Source organism: Oxyura jamaicensis, chromosome 2, assembly GCF_011077185.1.
Source record: "Oxyura jamaicensis isolate SHBP4307 breed ruddy duck chromosome 2, BPBGC_Ojam_1.0, whole genome shotgun sequence".
Classification (NCBI taxonomy): Eukaryota; Metazoa; Chordata; class Aves; order Anseriformes; family Anatidae; genus Oxyura; species Oxyura jamaicensis.
This window is the reverse complement of record NC_048894.1, coordinates 20,899,003-20,917,371: the sequence shown is the minus strand read 5'-3', so window position 1 is coordinate 20,917,371 and position 18,369 is coordinate 20,899,003. Positions and strand designations below refer to the sequence as shown.

Here is an 18,369-nt window from a genome sequence, read left to right as displayed (position 1 = left end):
GTACTGAAAGAATAATAAATCATTGTCATTTCTGTGAGATGAAGATCGGGTTATTTTTCATGCAGAACAGCTGTATCCAGAACAAAAGCCTCTGAAGCAGGTTAGAGGGATGTCTGAATCCCATTGCAGATTTTCATTGATTATTTGCCTGCCGTGATCTTCATTCCACTTTTCCTGCATCACTGCAGTAATGAATAGCAAGGAGATTTGGTGGATGTTAGTTTTGTCCTGAAGCTTGCTCAACCAGCTACTCTACAGTTCTGTGTCTAGCAATGGAAAATGGTACTGCTGGGGCACATCCGTATGCAGCTTTGGTAGAGTTGTTTCAAGGGAGAGCCTTTGAGTCATGAAGTGGAAATCATTTTGAGGAAGCAAAACTTGACAGTTTTGCTTCTGAGATGTAAAACATTCTGAGATGTAAAATATTCTTTAATGTTATTTAACTGCCAGTAAATGGGAGTGAAGAGAAATTCTGGGTTCTGGGGAAATTCTGTTTGCTCTTTGGAAATGCAAGGAGCTAGACCTTTGCAAACATTTGGTTGGATTCCACTGTCAGTCTATGTATTATGCGGTATTTATACCTTAGTATAACTCCTCTGATTGTCATTAATTGTTCAGATTAAGTCTAGTATAAGTTCAATCAGCATTCTTCTCCAGCACAGCCAACTGCCTCACAGCTCACACTTCATCTTGTTTTACATTTTGCAAGGCATTTGCATAATAAATATATGGAGTTAAATGTGGTGAATTGAATTTTTTCTTAATCTGACTTGCAGTGCTAACGTTGAGTAGCAGATGTGCCTATTACCTACCATCTGAGCAGCTGAATCAGTCACAGCACGTACACTTCCCACTGTTTTTTATCACTTCTCTTCCTGTTTGTTCTTGTGACTCAACTTAAAATGAAATAACTGAAACTTTTGATTTAGGTCCCGTGCCTTTGTTCGGGAAAAAAAATGTATCTTCAAAAAAACACTGGATCACATAGCTATGATTGCAAAGCACACTTCTTGGTTCTTTGTCTGAGTTATGCATTTATCATGTTTTATTAACCGGTTCTAAATTTTACCCTTTCAAACCCACAATTGTGTACAAGCCTTGCACTTGCAAGGTTTATATTTCACATAGATGCTTTTCTGTGAGAAGGGTAACCTTCTGTAAAGCCTGTGTGGGTTTGGGCCCATTAAAAGAATCGCCAGTGTCTTATAATAATACCGTGTCATGCTATAATAATACAGATTTTTACAGTCTTAGTACTTTTTTTTAATATTTACAAAGGAAAGGATAAATTCCGTTAAAGAGTCAATACCGTATTGCGGACCCTCTCCTGGTAAAATAGGTGCACATTTCAACATGATTCTTCATATCAAAAGTTAAATAGTCTGCTTAATTAAAATTTAAATCACTCAAGATACTTGAGCATTGAGAAAATCTTTCTGAAGCTGTTGCTGTAATAGTTGAAATAGGAAAAAACAACAACAACAACAACATACAAACAACAACAAAAAAAACACCAACCAACACATATTTTACCCTCTATTTCAATCTAATTTATTATTTTTGCTGTTGTTACTGTAGCATGTGAGCTAATGAAAATGGAAGACCACTAGTCCTGATAACTGAGCCTGGTCATTCAAGAGGCAATATCTGACATCTGGAACCATTAAGAGATATTAATTCATTTCAAGTGTTTGTGTTTTAAAAGACACTGTAAAGAGTGCTTTGCTGTATTTATGTTTTGGTTTGTTTCCCAAATCACTCTCTGTCTTAAAACATTTGTTTGTATGAATGGTACCGAAGGCAGGTAGGCAGATTAACGCATAGGGACAGAATCTTTTTTTTTCTTTTTTTTTTTTTTTTTCTTTCTTCCTGTGCTGGACTTTACACCTGGCTTTGGTTCTCTTGAAGTAATGCTGGATATAAAAGTTACAACACAGCAGTCTCAATTTTAGCTTTTTTTTTATTATTATTATTATTATTTTGTAGTATATTACATCAAAGTAACCATTAGAACTCACAACTTATTACCAAATTACATTGTAGTTCATGTGCAAGACTACTTCCTACACTGATTTCCTTTACACCTTCTATCTTAATCTATCTTCAGCAAAAGAGAGACCATGAGACCTCTTGCTTCTTTAATTGCAATAAGATGTACGTGTTTGTGTAAAAATAATAATAATAATAAAAAAAAAATGTTGCCATGAGGTTGTAGAAGTGCAGGATATGAAGGAGATGGAGGAGTGCTATGTGAGATAAGGAGCAAGAGAAGCTTATTTGTGCCATTTTAGGGAGAGACACTTACTGTCCAGTTGCAAGTTAGTGTGGAAATGGGATGTGTGCATATAGTTATTTATTAAATTATGTATTTATCTTAAAAGATGTTTAGATTCAAAATAGCACATTGAGAGCAAAACCACAAAATCATGCCTCTGTGTTTTTTGGGGTTTACATCAGTTTTACTGTAGGTAATATATTACCATTATTATTATTATTATTATTATTATTATTATTATTGTTTTCTTTTTGAGAGACGTTTGATACTTGATGCAATAGTGCTTTATGGTTTACCAAAGAGGTAGTTTATCTAACAATTTTCTCCGTAGAAAAACAGTCCTGGCATGGTTATTGGATGTTCTTACATTTCCAGAAATGAAGTTTACCTCAGTTAAAGGGTTGAGACAAAGTGGAAAGAAGCTTCTCCTGTGGTCATACTGTTTATTGCTTCTTTGCTGAGCATGGTTGTAGATTTTTTCTGTGTGGAAATGACTTAAATGACTCAACATGCTGTGAATATTAAGTAAACATTCAATGTATTGGTTTGTCAACAAAAGTGTTTTATGTATTATTAGCACTAGAATTCTTGTTGATTTGATGAATGTCTTTCCTCTGTCCTCATGCTTTTATTTTCTCTTTATGATACTTTTAAAAATTGTATGGTAATCTCTTTGGAACCCATGCTTTGCTCTGTTTGAGTTCTGTGAAGTACTTATGGTTGGACTTGGTCTTTTCTAACCTCAATGAGTCTATAAAAGCAGACAAGATAAAACTAAGATGCTGTTTAAGGAAATAAAATGGAAAAGTATACATAAGACTTAGGAAAAGAAAAGGCAAAGTCAAAATTATCTTTATCCTTCCAAAATTCGGGAGACACTTTGGGCTAACTTTATCATCCATACTGCTGCTCAGCTTTTACAATTTGTTTGTGAGATATAACAGGTAGAATAACTTATGAAAGAGATTTGTAGGAAGAACATTTTACTTCAAAAAAAAATACTATTGAGGCTCCTAGTGATGATTGAATCTACACAGTATGATAGAGCACAATATAAATTCTAATAGTAATCTATAAACATGTTTGACAATTTCTTCATTCAAGAGAAAACTGTCTCCTCTTTTGTTCAGTGCTGAAATCATTTTGAGCCTATTGTATGTTTGGCAGCAGCTGTATAAAAAGATTTCCTATACTGTGAATGTAGTCAATTGCTACAGCTGTCATTTCCCTTGGTGGATAAAAAACAAAACAAAACATGTCATCTGAAGGGGAAAATGAAAAACAAACAAAACAGCAACAACAAAAAATGTGAGCTTCAGGATTTGAATTGTAATTGTGGATTTGTTTTCTCTATTCTTTGTCAAAGTAGCTGGGTACTGAAATGATAAGCCTGTCATTGAGATTGAAAGTTGCTCTGGTGCTGGAAGGTTGCTATCCTATTGCAATGCCAACATGACATCTGTGAATGCTGTACCAGCTACCCATCTTGATGAGTCACTTACTGCTATGAGTATTCTTGGTTATTCTAAGACATAGGACTGTGTTGAGAAATGTCTTTCCTTTTCATGAGCAGGGTGAACCACTTATGCCTTTAATTTTGCTGAGGGAAGACACAGCCTGGTATGCAAGACATCCTCTTTCACCTGCCTTACAAAGTTGTCATGCAGTTCAAAATGTGAAAGATGTGCTGGGCTCTTTCTTCTCATCTGCTGTTTACCCCACTTGTCTGAAGATCAGGCAGTATATTAATGTATAGATTTTATCCTATAACTTTTGTTCATTTTTTTCTGCATTTGCTCCATATAAAATAACCGTAACAGGTACCTGTGTAAAACATGACAGTTTTTATGTTGATTATTAGGATTCCATTTAGGAACAACAGGTGCGTTTTGAAGGAGAAATATTTGTAAATGCAGAACCAGTTTAAGTTGCTGTTATAAAAAGACTTAAGTTAAAAAGATTTAAGTTAAAAATATTTATATGTTAAAATAATTTAATAATTCCCTTTCTGGATATTATTATTTTTTTTTAATATCTGATTACTCAAAAATAATCTCACTAGCTTGTTAAGTCGCAGTTATGGACAAACTAGAGAGTCTGGCTAACTGTAAGATGTACAAATTTTCCTGTGTCCTGGCAGCAATCATCTCTCTTGTAACAGAGTGTCCTAAAAGGAATGAATGATGTCACAGGATGAGAGAAAGCAAGATTAATGTAACTACTTCTAGTGACCTGTTAAAACTGTGATGAAGGAAAGTAAATGCTGTATTGCTTTTAAAAAGAGCTATAGCCTACTCTTATAGAAGAGATCATCCTTAAATAACGATAAAACACTCCAGAAATAGAAGCAGTTAGGATTTTTATGCGTTGTGAAGAGTAGGTGAGAGACTGCAAGGGATAACGGAACATCTTTTTGCATAAAGATGTGTTCTCTTTTGACTTTTATGAAGCTGTAAATTGGAATACCAGCTCTGCGTTCACAGCACTCATGTATTCTCTAGCAGTGTGAAAGGTGTGAAATATACTCACTTTGCAACTTTTTTTAGCTATTTAAGACCAAACGTAGCAGTGGTTTTGAATAGGAATGACATTAGACATTCTGGGGCCTCCCCAGGCCTTCTCGAGATTCTGCAGGGATAATTTATACTGAGCAAACTGGGCCATCAGGGCAGCTGCTGGGAGCAGATTTCAGATCCAGAGATGCTCTTGTAGGCTGCGCTACAGAGCCTAGGACTAGGCCAGGCTGCGCGTGGTCAGGGGGAGATGGCTCCTGTCCCCAGCTCTCTAGTAACACTGGTGGCTGCTTCCTAGCCAGGTTAGACTGCTAGAGCATGCAGGAAGGTTCCTATGTTTGTTTTTCTGCGAGCAAGGTTGGGGGAGATTCCCAGCTTTCTCTGTGAAGGAGGCAGCGGGCAGTGGGGGAGCATGGTGCCAGCAGCCAACACGGTCCTGCAGGAAAGTTAAGCTACAATATCAATTGCTTAAGTAGGTGAAGTGGAGCTAAAAATGTATACATTCAGTGATTTAAGAATACAGAAACTAAACATTTCATTAAAGATCAAATGAAAGATTTGGGCTTCTGTTCATGTCAATGTATACAATCTGATTTTTCTTTTATTGGAAACAATTTACCTTCATCTGTGACTGTACAGAGATTATTTTCTTGGAGGATATATTTAAATGTGTGTAATCCTTTTAGTTTTTCATTCCCATTCTTAGAATGGAGTTTCTGTTTTTCTGTTATTTTAGTTATCGATTCATGTCTACTGTTATCTGAGTTTCAGGACTCCAAGTGTTATCTACAAGGGAATGCAAAGGCATTAGCAACTCATAGGCACTACAGTTTGTTTCCTATATCATACATTTATTTTCAACTAATAATACAATTTGACTTAATTATATGTCTAGGAGTATAAATGCCATAGCTGCAGCATGCTGTGTTTCAAAATAGTGTGCTGTATTAGTTATCCTACATTTATTACAGAGGTATGAAATCTGCACTCTCCGTGCTCCTGCTAATCCCTCATTCCTGTCCATTTGAATTTCTGATTTCTCTGTTATCAAAAGAAAATAACATCCAAACATGGAAGCAGGATTACTCAGTCCAAAGTAATCTTAGGCACTGTTTTAGGAGGCAAAAACTTTATGACACCACATCAGGTTTAAAGCAAAGTGGGGCTGCAAAGTTTAAAATGTTTTCAAGTGAAATGCTTTTGTACCATCTGAATTTGTCCAGGCAACAAGTAGCTGGAGGAAGCAGAAATTTCATTACTTAATACCCCAGGGATGTCTTATTTGAGTTCACAAGATGTGCCATCTGGAAATTCTTGTTCATTCACATGCTGCAGCCTTTTTTGGACACTAAAGAGCTCCAAGGTGCTTGGTTTGAGTTGGTTTGGAAGAGTCCAAATAAAATGGAGAGAAATATTTGAAAGTCTTAAAAACAAACAAACAAACAAAACAAAAACAAACAAACAAACAACTGTTTCCATCTGAGTTGCCCAGGTTGCCCTGCTCCTCCATGAAGCTACTCCAAACTTAGCTGCTGCATGTTGATATTCCCCAAGTGCTGCCTCTTTTCTTTCTCCTACTTTTCAATCAGTTATCACTTAAAGTTCATCAGAGGTCACCAGCAGCAGGCTATCTCTCTCTTTCCCTATCTCTTTTTTCTTCACTCAAAACTTTCAGCCACCAGAGGCTGTGCAGGATCCCCATGGACTGTGGGACCACTGCCAACCCCAGATGAGCACACTCAGCACAGTCATTGTGTCACCCTCAAGTAACGTGGGCATCCTTTTTGGGTCTTATGTCAGGTTGGAGAAGGCTTTAATGTTCTGAAGGATGCCAAAATTTTAATAATAAAGCAGGATTTATTTTTCTTATTTAAAAAGTATTGTTATCCACTTAGCCTCTAGTTTCTAAGGATTCTTGTCTCAACATTGAGGCTCTTTGTGACTTGTTTTAATGATGGGTGTGTTCATCCCTCAATGTTTCCTCCAGAATTTATAGTTTCTTTTTACTTTGCTACTTATTTAAGCAAATCTGTAAGAAATTAATTTTACTGACATTCTCTTCTGCAGTCAACCACTACCACTACCAAACCTGGCAAATGAGCCCCGTACTTAATGATGGAAGGAGTCAGGTAGCCATGAATGGTGAAATATGTTTTATTTCTTTAGGACACTGGGCTACAAGTCCTATTATTTTCTTACTTCTGTTTGGTTAGAAACTTGACTTTTGTGAGCAAACAAAATAATCATAATGTGCAGAAACTCCACTGACTACTTTTACCTTACTAGATTGTTTGTTTGTTTTAAGGAAAAGTGTGTTTTATACAAGCAGTGATATATATATATATATATATATATATATAATAATGTTTTCTAGTTTAGGAAGAAAGAAAGATGTTTCACTGAGTAGTCTGAACCTCTTAAGAAATGTGTTTTATGCTGCATTTGAACTCCTCGCTTCCTTATGTTATGGTTTGCCTACCAGTAAAAGAAAATTCTGTAGAAATACTTTAGATAACTATTTTTTAAGAGTCCAGCAAATTTTTTAATCATGCAGGGAATACTTGAAGTAGGCTTTGGAAGATACTGTACCTACTGTAAAAGGAAAGATTTGTTGGATTTTTATCTTTTTATTTTATTTTCATTTTTTTACATCGTAGCTTATGTTTACTTTTTTTCATAGCAGAACAGCACATTCTTAAAACTTTCCAGAGTCATCTTAATAGCTATAAAAGCTTGGCAAAACAATTGTAAAACATCATGTAATTGTTTTTTGAATACATTTCTTGTTGAATTAGTAATAATGACAGTTTTAGAGACAGACATTTTTTCAATAAAATTAAGCAGCTTATGCCCTTTCTTATTATCTATAATGCATAATTAGTAGAGAATTACTTTCCCATTGTTTTCTATATGCTGAATGTTAAGTATTATAAGAAATGGAGATTGACAATTATTTCTTTTAAGCAACAAGATTGTTGCAAGTTAAGTTTGGCTAAAACTTCTGTGGAATTTTACATATTTTGTGGTCATAGAATCAAAGAATGGTGGAGGTGGAAAGGCACCATCAGAAATCATCAAGTCCACCCCACTGTTAAGAGCAGGCTCAGCTACAGAAGGCGACTCCAAGTCATGTCCAATTGGGTTTTGAGTATCTGCAAGGACAGAGACTTGCACACCCTCTCTGGGCAACCTATGGCAGTACTTGATCACCATCACAATAAAATAATTTTCTTACATTTAACTGGGATTGCCTGTATTTCAATTTGTACCCATTGCTGCTTGTACTGTCCATGGACACTACTGGGAAGAGTCTGGCTCCATCTTATTTACTTCTTTTCTTCAGGTATTTATACACCTGGATCAGATCCCCTGAGCCTTCTCGTTTCCAATGCAAACAGTCCCACCTCTCTCAGCCTCTCCTTGCATGTCAAATACCCTTCTTCACCTTAATGGCCCTTGGCTAGACTCACTCTGGTGTGACTCTAACTCTCTTGACGTGGACGTGTTTTTTAGGAAAGAAGACTTGCAAGATTGCACCCTGTTGGAAATGTGCAGTGAGCTAGCTGAGAGAATATCTCTCTTTTGTCTGCTCTAGAAACTGGACTTTCTAAATGTGCTTAGTAGGTGGTATGTCTTTTGTTCCTCTGGGTCACCCTCCTGCAGTGCTCTCTGGAAGCTGCAAGATGTGGTTAGAGAGCTGCAGCAGTTTCGGTTAAAAACTTTACAGTTTTAGCTAGGGTTAAGGTAGGACCCTGCCAATGTGGTTCTGTCTGTTTATTTTAACCTTTCCTGTGACACAGAAGCTCATAGATTTTATAGATACGTCACTGCAATCAGCAGTTTACTGACATGTTAAGTGACACAGATCTAGGAATGGGAGTGGATGCTACTGGGCAAAAATACATTCCACATCTACTGCGTGTAGCTGGTAACTTTCCAACTGGGCAGTGCAAATTGCTTTGGAATGACTCGTTCTCAGTCTGGTTTATTCTGTTTTCTTTCCTCCTCATTCTGAGCGGGATGGTTTTTATTGACTTTCACTTACGGGGAAAACAAAACAAAACAACAACAACAAAAAAAGGAAATAGTGTCAATACTCAGCATTAGCATTAGTTTTTTCCACTTTACTGTAAAGAGTACAATCAAAACTGCCAAGCACCTAATATCTGAAGTAGTTGGCTCCCCTTTGATGCTCACACTCCCTCTTCTCTCTAGTCTCCTGGTCCCTTGATGGAGTGATGCTGTAGCCCCAGTGGCTGTTAAAGACTTTGAGCTGGGAACAAGAAGAGTATGTGGTTTGCACTTGACATACTATTGGCACACAAACACACAGTAAGGCCAGTAAGATTATCATTTTATGAGCGGGTCAATTGTTTAGTGCTGTTGTTCACCATACTTCTGCCTTGGAGCTAGCCAAATTTGTCCTAAAAAAAAAAAAAAAAAAAAAAAAAAAAAGTCAGGATCCTCTGGATCCTCGGGATACTGCCTGGACACTTCTTGCTCCTGGCCCATGAATTTCTTGGAAGTGAGAGTATATGTTATAATAATGAGAGCAGGTATTTGGAAAGTGATTGCTTAGTAGTTCTACGGTGATTGAGGGACTAGAAAACTTTTCTTTCACATGTTCCTGAGAGTCAGATGGCATTTGCTCTGCAGTTGATTTGCAGTGAGTTTATCATCAGTATATTTCATGTTGCTAATATCTGAATTTTTGGAATTTAAGCTGAAGCATGAGTCAACAAACAGATGTGCAGAAATAAAGGAGAAAAAATAAGAACTATCAAGAAAAGGTTAACAAAAATGAAGAACTGCAAGAAAAGGTTAAGAAACTGGCTGTCTTTCTAAAATATTTGATAGAATTTAACCATATGGAGTGTGTGACTGTGCTGATTTGAAGGGAAGAAAAGCATGCTTAATGGGTTTTCTCCTTGAGAAACTTAAGAGGTGCTATGTCCTCTACCGTCAAATATAGCATTAAAAGAGAATTTTCATGCCTGGTGTCAAGACAAAAGATAGCATATGTGTTCATAGGTATTCTTTTCTAAACTTAAAATTTTTATTCAATATTTTTATTGTTTCCTAGTGCAGTAATTTCTCTGTGTGTTTCAAAAACATTAGCTAAAAACATTTTGCTAAAAACATTTTTTTTAATTTATTGTTTTTACTTATTAGTTTTACTTTCTGGGGCATTTTTTTTGATACACTCTTTGTATTCAACTATAAAGATGCAAAATCTAGTTTCAAGTTGCTTAGTTGCTGGTAATTGTTCTTTGGCCAACTTTGCCACCTAGTGGCTGTAATTAAACAGAACATTTCGTCTTTTTTTTTTTTTTTTTTGTTTTTTTTAAGTAATATAGCACGGTACCTCTATATTTTTTCCTTTGTATTGAATTTTCTGTCACTTGTGAGTTTGCATAAGTTACTGATGCATATGAAACAGTTCAAAATATTTCTCAACACTTTATTTTCTAATATTTTTAAAGCTTAGTAAATGAGTGACTGCAAGTATAGAGAAGTTTAATACTATACATGTGGGTTGTTTTTTTTGTTATTTTTTTTGTTTGTTTTTAAGGAAGGAGATGATAGTATCAAAAGAAAAATTCTGAGCCCTGTTAAAACCCCACATGAAAAAGACATTTTTAGGTCTACTTTTATATCTACTACAGAATATTTTTCCTCTAATACCCATGAAGGATATGTAAAATAAATCATCCTTTTTCAGAGACAGTCCCTAAAAAGTGGAGAAAGGAAAAAACTGTGTCAGTAATGCTTTTGCTTCAGTATGCTTTAAAATGCCCTTGCAGGCTTGTACATCCATGAACGGAGGAATAAAGACTGTATAAATATTGTTTTGTGTTTGTTTTGTTTTGTTTTTCACCCCTTCAGTTTGCTCCTAGTTCTGATGTAGAACCAGATCAAAGAACGGTAAATTACTAGAGCCCTAAATTGCACTTTTGTATGTTGTAGTACCCTTATTTTTATGAAATACAATTAAGAAAGAAACTCTGCAACAGCTGTTTTCTCAGCATCCTAGTATCCTGTGATGGCATGCATGCTGTGCGCAACAGCAGTAGACAAGAAGTGGTGGGGCACTGATGAACCCTAAAACCTTTAGGCACTGGTCCAGCTTCCATCTCATCTCTGGGCCACACCAAGCTACTGTCAAGGCAGCTATCCAGTTTGTAAATTTAATATAATATTCTTATTTTCTTTCTTTATATACATATATGTGTGTATATATATATGTATAAGCATAATCCTTTTTTATCTTCATCAAATGTTTGCAGCTGGCTTTTTTTTTTTGCTACATTTACTCTAAATTATAAATGAAACGTTGAGGGGAAAACAATTCTTTCAACAAGAAAAAGGCATCTTTATGGCATAATATAGGCATTTTAAATTAACAGAGATATTTAATGTTGAAAATGTTAAGACTATGGTTGCAGGAAGCCGTTTTTTATATACGGGTTATCTCCTTTCAATCTCTTTGAGGTTCCAAAGCAAAAAAAAAAAGTTCTTGTTCTCTTAGCAGCAGAAGAGCTACAGAAGCTTGAATTCCTTTTGATATAAGTACTTTTTTTTTTTTCCTTTTATTTATCCTTATGACAATAATCCTTACTAAGCAAGGGACAATAAGCTCTGTTACTGATCAAATTTATATGCATGATGATTGGCCAAACATGTAGGCATGAGACAGTTTAATTGCCTTGGCACAGCATGTGAAGTTTGTTTATAATTTAAGCTTTTTTTCAATAATTTGTTAATTAACACGGTTTTGAGTGTTTCTTATTTTATCCATCTTGAAACTTCCACTTTTGAAACAAATTTGAAACTGAATGGTGTGCAGAAACTGATGAGATGGTGAAAGGGAGGAGGATCTGCTAGGTGAAAAGAAAGATCAAGCAATCACATAAAGCTTTGTTCCATAAGAAACATGAGTTAAAAAATGATAGAAAAGTCCATCACACATCTTGATCAAAATATGGCCTAGAGAGCATTCTCCACATAAAAAGAAACTAAAATAGCATAGTCATCTTGCTAATGTTGTCATAATAATATTCATATTATCAGATTCAATTTATTAAATTATGTAACTGCTGGGATACGTTCAATAAATCCCTAAACTAGGAGAATGAGTAAACATAGCAACAGAAAAAAGGGGGGAGATCATACAAAATTTGTTTTTCATGAGAAAGAAACGAGTCCTTGATTTCTGAGTTGAAGACTAAGGAGAGAGATTGTTAGTCTCTGAGATGCCATTCAAAATGACCTTAACAATAAAGGAGAAAACAAAGATGACTACATGTAGAAGCTGCCAAATGTGTGTTGTTAATGAGATTTCTGATAACATCTGTATATGCATAGTATGATCTGAACTCCTGGCAGAACATGCCTGAGAATTAGAGTTCTCAGTGGAAACAGTGGGATTGTACACAAATTGAAGGAAAGTATTATATGTAAAATATGTATAGCTTCTTTCAGGATCAAATATGATAACAATGAAGGATTGCATTATTAGAAGATAATTTGATTGCCTTATGAAAAGATAATTTGAAAATTGTTTTTCAGCAATGATGTATGAATACAAGATATAAGCACAAAGGTGTTAAGTATTGCTAATTAATACATGCTAACTACCAAAAATAACATAGTGATCACTAAATTAAAAGATTTCAGTCTAAATGTACTTGTATGTGTGCTTTGTACTCAGTGTATATTGAGAAATAGTTGTCTGCAGCTTCAGCAGCTATACAAAAAAATAATAAAAAAAAAAAAGCTCTGAAGTAAAGCCAGACAACATGAAACTCTTTTAATGAAAATGAAGACTCCTTAGTGCTAATATTCTTTTCCAGAGAAGGGCTGGCAGAAAAGAGGACATTTATAACAATAATAGAAAGTCAACAACATTCATTTCTGGTGGAAGACAGGAAGGTGGGAGCCATAGCTGGCAAAAGCTCATTGTCAATGATTAAATCAGCAAACTGTTATTTAAGAATGTTAACTGAACACAGAAGCCTCAAACTAATATTGTATATATATATACTATATATTTAATATTTTAATATATATATATATTATATACATATACACATATATATTAATATATATACAATATATTTAATTAAATTTAGATGCTTAGATTTTTCCTGGATGATACAGATCATATATGCATGATGATGTAGAGGTTATCCATTCGGAATAACATTTAAAAAGTAGTTGAGAGAATGGCATTGTGCTTTTCCAAGCGGTGGGAGAGTTTCTGAACATCAACAAAAGTAGATTCTCGGAAAGCCTTGAGGCAGTCCAGTACGTGATCAATAATAAGTGCCATAGAGAAAGATGACACCACTGGAGAGATGTCATATTATTAACGTTATTTTCAGCAGTTTCCAAGAACCCTATTTTTCATACTAATCTTTTTGTGTGTGCAATATATTGCATAATTTGTATCGAACGCTTTGTAAAAATATGACTCTTGGCCTATTTTTGAGAATCTCATACAAGGTTTATAGCTCCAATTTTGTAGGCAAAAAGTTTTGTCTTTGATTTTTGAAAGGGAGGGTCTGCATCTCTTTCTATACGACTCATAAAATCAAGGGTTTCAGAAACATCTTATCCTACCCAAAAGTCTTAGATGTTTTTGTCACAATTTCTCTGTCACCATAGACCCATCATACAGTTTTCCGTGGATGCTTAAAATGCTTTATTTATATATAGCTGACTGACTTAAAATATCTCCAAATGAGTTTCTCTGAAGTGCTACATGGAAAGAATGTTAAATGATACTGAGTAAATTCATCCATTTAACAACTGGCAAATAAGCCAAAAATCTTTAGCTAAAAATAATATATTAATTCATAAATGCTAACTCTGATAAACTATCTAATGGATCTGAAAAGCTTTATAAGAACAATTACAGTTAGAAGCAAATGAAACATTTTGATGTGAATTTAATAATGCTTTCAAGTACTTGAAGTTGTTATGATGCAACTGAGAAAATCAGACCTAAATATTTGTGTGTATAAATTCAAGGGAGGGAAGCCTTTCTGAGTACCTGTACCACTAAGCTGAGGTCCTAGAAAACAGCTCTCAGTCTCTGGAGTGTCATGGGGATTGAGCAAGGTATGTGAGGACTAGGGGAAAGCAAATTTAATCACAGTGTTGAGGGGGGACAAAAAGTAGGATCTGGGTAGCTACAGGCTGTCTAGCCTCACTTCCATGCCTGTGAAGATGATGGAGCAAATCCTTTTGGTAGCCATTACCAATTATATGAAGGACAAGTAGGTGACTGGAAGTAGACAGCATAGATTTGTGAAGGGCATATGAGGCTGGACCAACTTTACAGCTTTTACAAGGAGATGATTGACTCAGAGGACATGGGATGTCCTTGTCAAGGACAAGGACACAAAGTGGTTGTTGTTTATCTCATCATTCGCAAAGTTTTCAAGACCGTTTCCAGGTCATCCTCAGTGACAAAATGATGGACTAAATAAGGGCATGGTGAACTGTCAGCCTCAAAGGGTTGTGATCAGCATCAGGAAGTCCCACCCAGCTGGAGGGCAGTCATTAGTGATGTGCCCTAAGAGTTGATCCTGGGGCTAGTACAGTTAAAACTTTTCATCGGTGTTATGGATGATGGGGCAGAGAGTGTACCCTCTGCATTTTTACAGATACTACAAATTTGGGAGGAGTGGCTGATAACACCAGAGGGTTGTGCTGCCATACAGCGGAACCCTGACAACCTGGAGAAAATTACAGGAACCCCACGAAGTTCAACAAAATCCTGCATTTAGGAAACAATAACCCCATGCACCAGTGCAGTCTGGGGCTGACGAGATGGAAAGCAGCTTTGCAGAAAAGGTACTGGGGGTGCCGGTGGACTCTAAGTGAACATGAGGCAGCGGTATGTCCTTGCAGCAAATGCCAACAGTCTCCTGGACTGTGTTAGGAAGAGCAGTGACAGCAGGTCAGGGGGGGTGATTACCTCCATTCTAGTCAGCGCAGGGCGAGATACATCTGGAGTGCTTGATCCAGTGCTGGACTCCCCAGGATAAGAGAGACATGGACCTACTGCAGCAAGTATAACCAAGGACCGCAGATTTGATTAAGAGCTGGAAGCATGTGTCATATGAGGACAGGCTGAGAGCTGGGACTGTTCAGAATTGAGAAAGAGAAGGCTCACGTGGATCTCATCTAGGTGAAGGAAAGAAATAGAGAAGTAAACAAGATGGAACAAGACTCCTCTCAGTGGTGTCTAGGAACAGGACAAGAGGCAACAGGCATAAATTGAAATATAGGTGATCCCAATTAAATGTAAGAAAAATATTTTTATTGTGATGGTGGGCAAGCAGTGCAACAGGTTTCCCAGAAGAAGGTGTGCAAGTTTCTGTCCTTGGACATACTCAAAACCCAACTGGACATGGCCACTAGCTCCCTGCTGTAGCCGAGCCTGCTCTGACCAGTGGGTTGGACTTGATTTCCAACGGTGCCTTCCCACCTCCACCATTCTGTGATGCTATGGATAAATCGAAATAATAATTTAATGGAATTTTTTAATAAAGGATACTAAAGGTAGCAATAGGACAGACGGTCATTTTTCTGTGACTTGTCAACTTTTTTTTTTTTTTTTAACTCAGAAAAAAGTATTCTGTCACTGCTGTCATGGGAATTGATGTGATGCCATTGTTGGGGCAGCTTGCACTTGCTGGCATTGAACGCTTCAGATCCATCTCATTAGCTCTAGGCAGTCACTTGATCAGATTATGGAAAGTCTGGCAGGAGCTTTGAGTGACCACGAGCTGGCAGAAGCCTTATCCAGCTAGTGCTAGTTAGCTGAAGAAGCCAATCAAAGTAAATGATAACAATTTTCTGACAGTCTCTTTTTCTTTTCCCACCTTTCAGTTTATATAAAATGCAAAATTTAGCACTTGAGGAGAATACAAATAGCTGTATCACTCGTTTACCCTCTATGGGTTCATTCCTACTCAACCTTTCATGCCAGCCTGTTCATTTAATTTCAGTTAAAAACATTTGTCCTTTCCTTCATGCTGCTTCAATATGTTGGAGAAGCCTTCTCTAGATATTTGAAAAGCCTCATGGCTTCAAACTGAACTGTTCAAAACAGTTCTAAATTTCCTTCTTTTTAATGTATAGGTATCATAGGTACATTTAATGTATAGGTATCCTTAACATCATTGTGTTACTGTTTCTTCCTGCTCCCCAAATATCTGTACCAGCCTTTTGAATATTTCTTTATTATCTGCTAACCTCCTTTTTGGAGGTGCTATCTCTTTGACCTCCATATAAAGCCAAAATTATTCACTGAGAATATTTGTATTTGTATATTTGTATTGTCTTAATGATAACAGCTAACTAAAAGTTCATTTAAAAACACATATCACAATAAATCCAAAATTAGAAGGTTTGATTTGTTCATAGAGCTATCATTTTCAATGTTAGAGAATAGAAAAAATATATTTCACTAGCTTGGTAGTATTTTGTCTTTTAGTGTTGTTTCCCTATTTTTACTTATTCTGGGATTAGGTGTCTTCTTACATCTTCAAGTTAAGGTAGCGTGGTGGAATTTTTTTTTTTGTTTGTTTGTTTTTTAGACAAAGTTAAGAAGTTAAGATCATTATTATTATTTTGGTTGCAGACTTGCCAAGAATAATAAGATTAGATTGTTGCAGTTCGCCTAAGGACTAAGCTCACCCAGAAAGTATAAGAAGGAGAGTGATAAAAATTGCTGCCTGACTAGTCATCATTAAATAAACACATCATGCAATAAACATTATTTTAAAATCACAGATGTGGTAATGAGAAAGGGGAAGACTATCAGCTACAAAAGACAGTAAAATCCAATGTGAGTGTTGAAGTAAATTTAACAGATAATGTATATGGTATGCTTCTGTATTCACTGCATTGTCATATGGGAACTGTAAACAAAGTCATATTTGCAGAATATAAAATTTTATTGGGTTTCAATTACAGATAAATTTGACTTGGACATGCTTATGTTCCTTCTGTTCCCCAAATATTCCTCCCTCTCCCACAGCTCCATAAAAGGCAACTTAGACTCACGTTGAAAAAAGTGTTTTTGGTTATCATATGAAGTATCGCCATGATATTCTAATCATTTGGGAGAAGGGGACATAGGGGCAACCAAATGATTTTCCTGTGTTGAAAGTAGAGATTTTATGGTTGGATTATATAGTATTTTATTTTGAGAATAGATGCACAACAATTTGAGTAAGAGTTGTGATACTGCTTTATAAGGGATGCTTCTGGATGCTTTGGGTAGTCATGATGAATTTTAGGAAGAGTTAGAAACATAGATGCATTTATCTGCTTCAGAAGCAATTGAAATTTCTAAGATAATTTCTGCTTTTTCATTTTTTTTTCATTTTTTTTTGCCTTAAGAATACAAGAAACATATATGCAAAACCTGTATTATTATTGATAATTTCCAAATTTAACTTAAAAAAATAATTAAAAAGTAAAGTGTATCAAATATAAGTGAACTGCAGTTTTTGTACCGATACTAATTTATGTCTGGCTCTTCCATAAGAGAAGAAAATAATTAAAATATAGAAAACTGATTGTTATATATACAACTTGTATAGATACAACTGCTATATTATTCTTTCTAGCTTTAGATTAGTTGCTTTGAACAAGTGATTCTTTTTTATGATAATGTTCAATATGTCTTGACTTCCAAAAGCTTTTTTTTTCCCACAATTTGTCAGTGTTGCTATATTATTGCTAATGGCTTTGTTAAAATCACTCTAAGCAGTCCTGATCTGAAGAGTTGCATAGTCTGCATTGCTTGTTGGACTGATAAATTGCTTTTGGACTGTGAAATGGTTGAGGATACTTCCTCATGTGTCTCTGTGAACTACCAACTTCTGTCATCCTGCTAAAAATATCTTATTGCTTATCTGACTGCTTGTTAGGATGTAAAATAAAGCTTAGGTTTGGGTGTATAGATGAGGTCCCTACATCCACAATTTCCTAGTTTAAATTATATTAATCTAATCAGATTAATATAATTAATTACTTATTAATAATAAGATTAATATACATTTTAAAGATCCTGTGAGCACCTGCAGGTCCAGCTAAGATGAGTTAGCCATGCATTTTCCCTATAATTGTGGCTTTACATCAAAATTACATTGGGCTTAAACAGGCCAGTCAACCCACTGGTGTACATGGGAGCTGGTGGTTGTTAGATTGTCTGGAGAAAGAAAAAAAAAAAGAGAGACCCAAAATATGTGTTTATATCCCCCCAAATGCATAGATACTTAACACTTACTGATTTATTTATTTATTCTTAATTCGGAGTTGGACACAGTACTTGAAAAAGGTACTTGACATTGGCAGGTGTTAGTTGCATAGATCGAGTTGTGGCCAGTTTTTGGCTTGTAAAAGCTAACTTTTTTAGCTACTTGATTTACTTTATTTCAGCACTGAGTCAGAGTACTTCTTTCTCATGTGGGCAGATCTTAATTATCTTCAGCTGGAAGAAAAGTCCTGACTGTTCAGCTAGTTTATGTTCTTGATACCATTTTACCTACATACAGA

The 18,369-nt window shown here is 35.7% G+C and overlaps 1 protein-coding gene and 1 long non-coding RNA gene across 6 annotated transcripts in view; both read left to right on the top strand.

The window, feature by feature from the left end:
- Positions 1-18,369, top strand: part of CACNB2 (calcium voltage-gated channel auxiliary subunit beta 2) — a 246,915-nt gene that overhangs the window by 48,096 nt on the left and 180,450 nt on the right. The gene's annotated exons all lie outside the window — the stretch shown is intronic.
- LOC118163022 lies at positions 446-17,767 on the top strand. Its single transcript, XR_004748789.1, has 3 exons — positions 446-1,172; positions 2,153-2,154; positions 17,756-17,767. It is a non-coding gene; the product is annotated as an uncharacterized LOC118163022 (long non-coding RNA).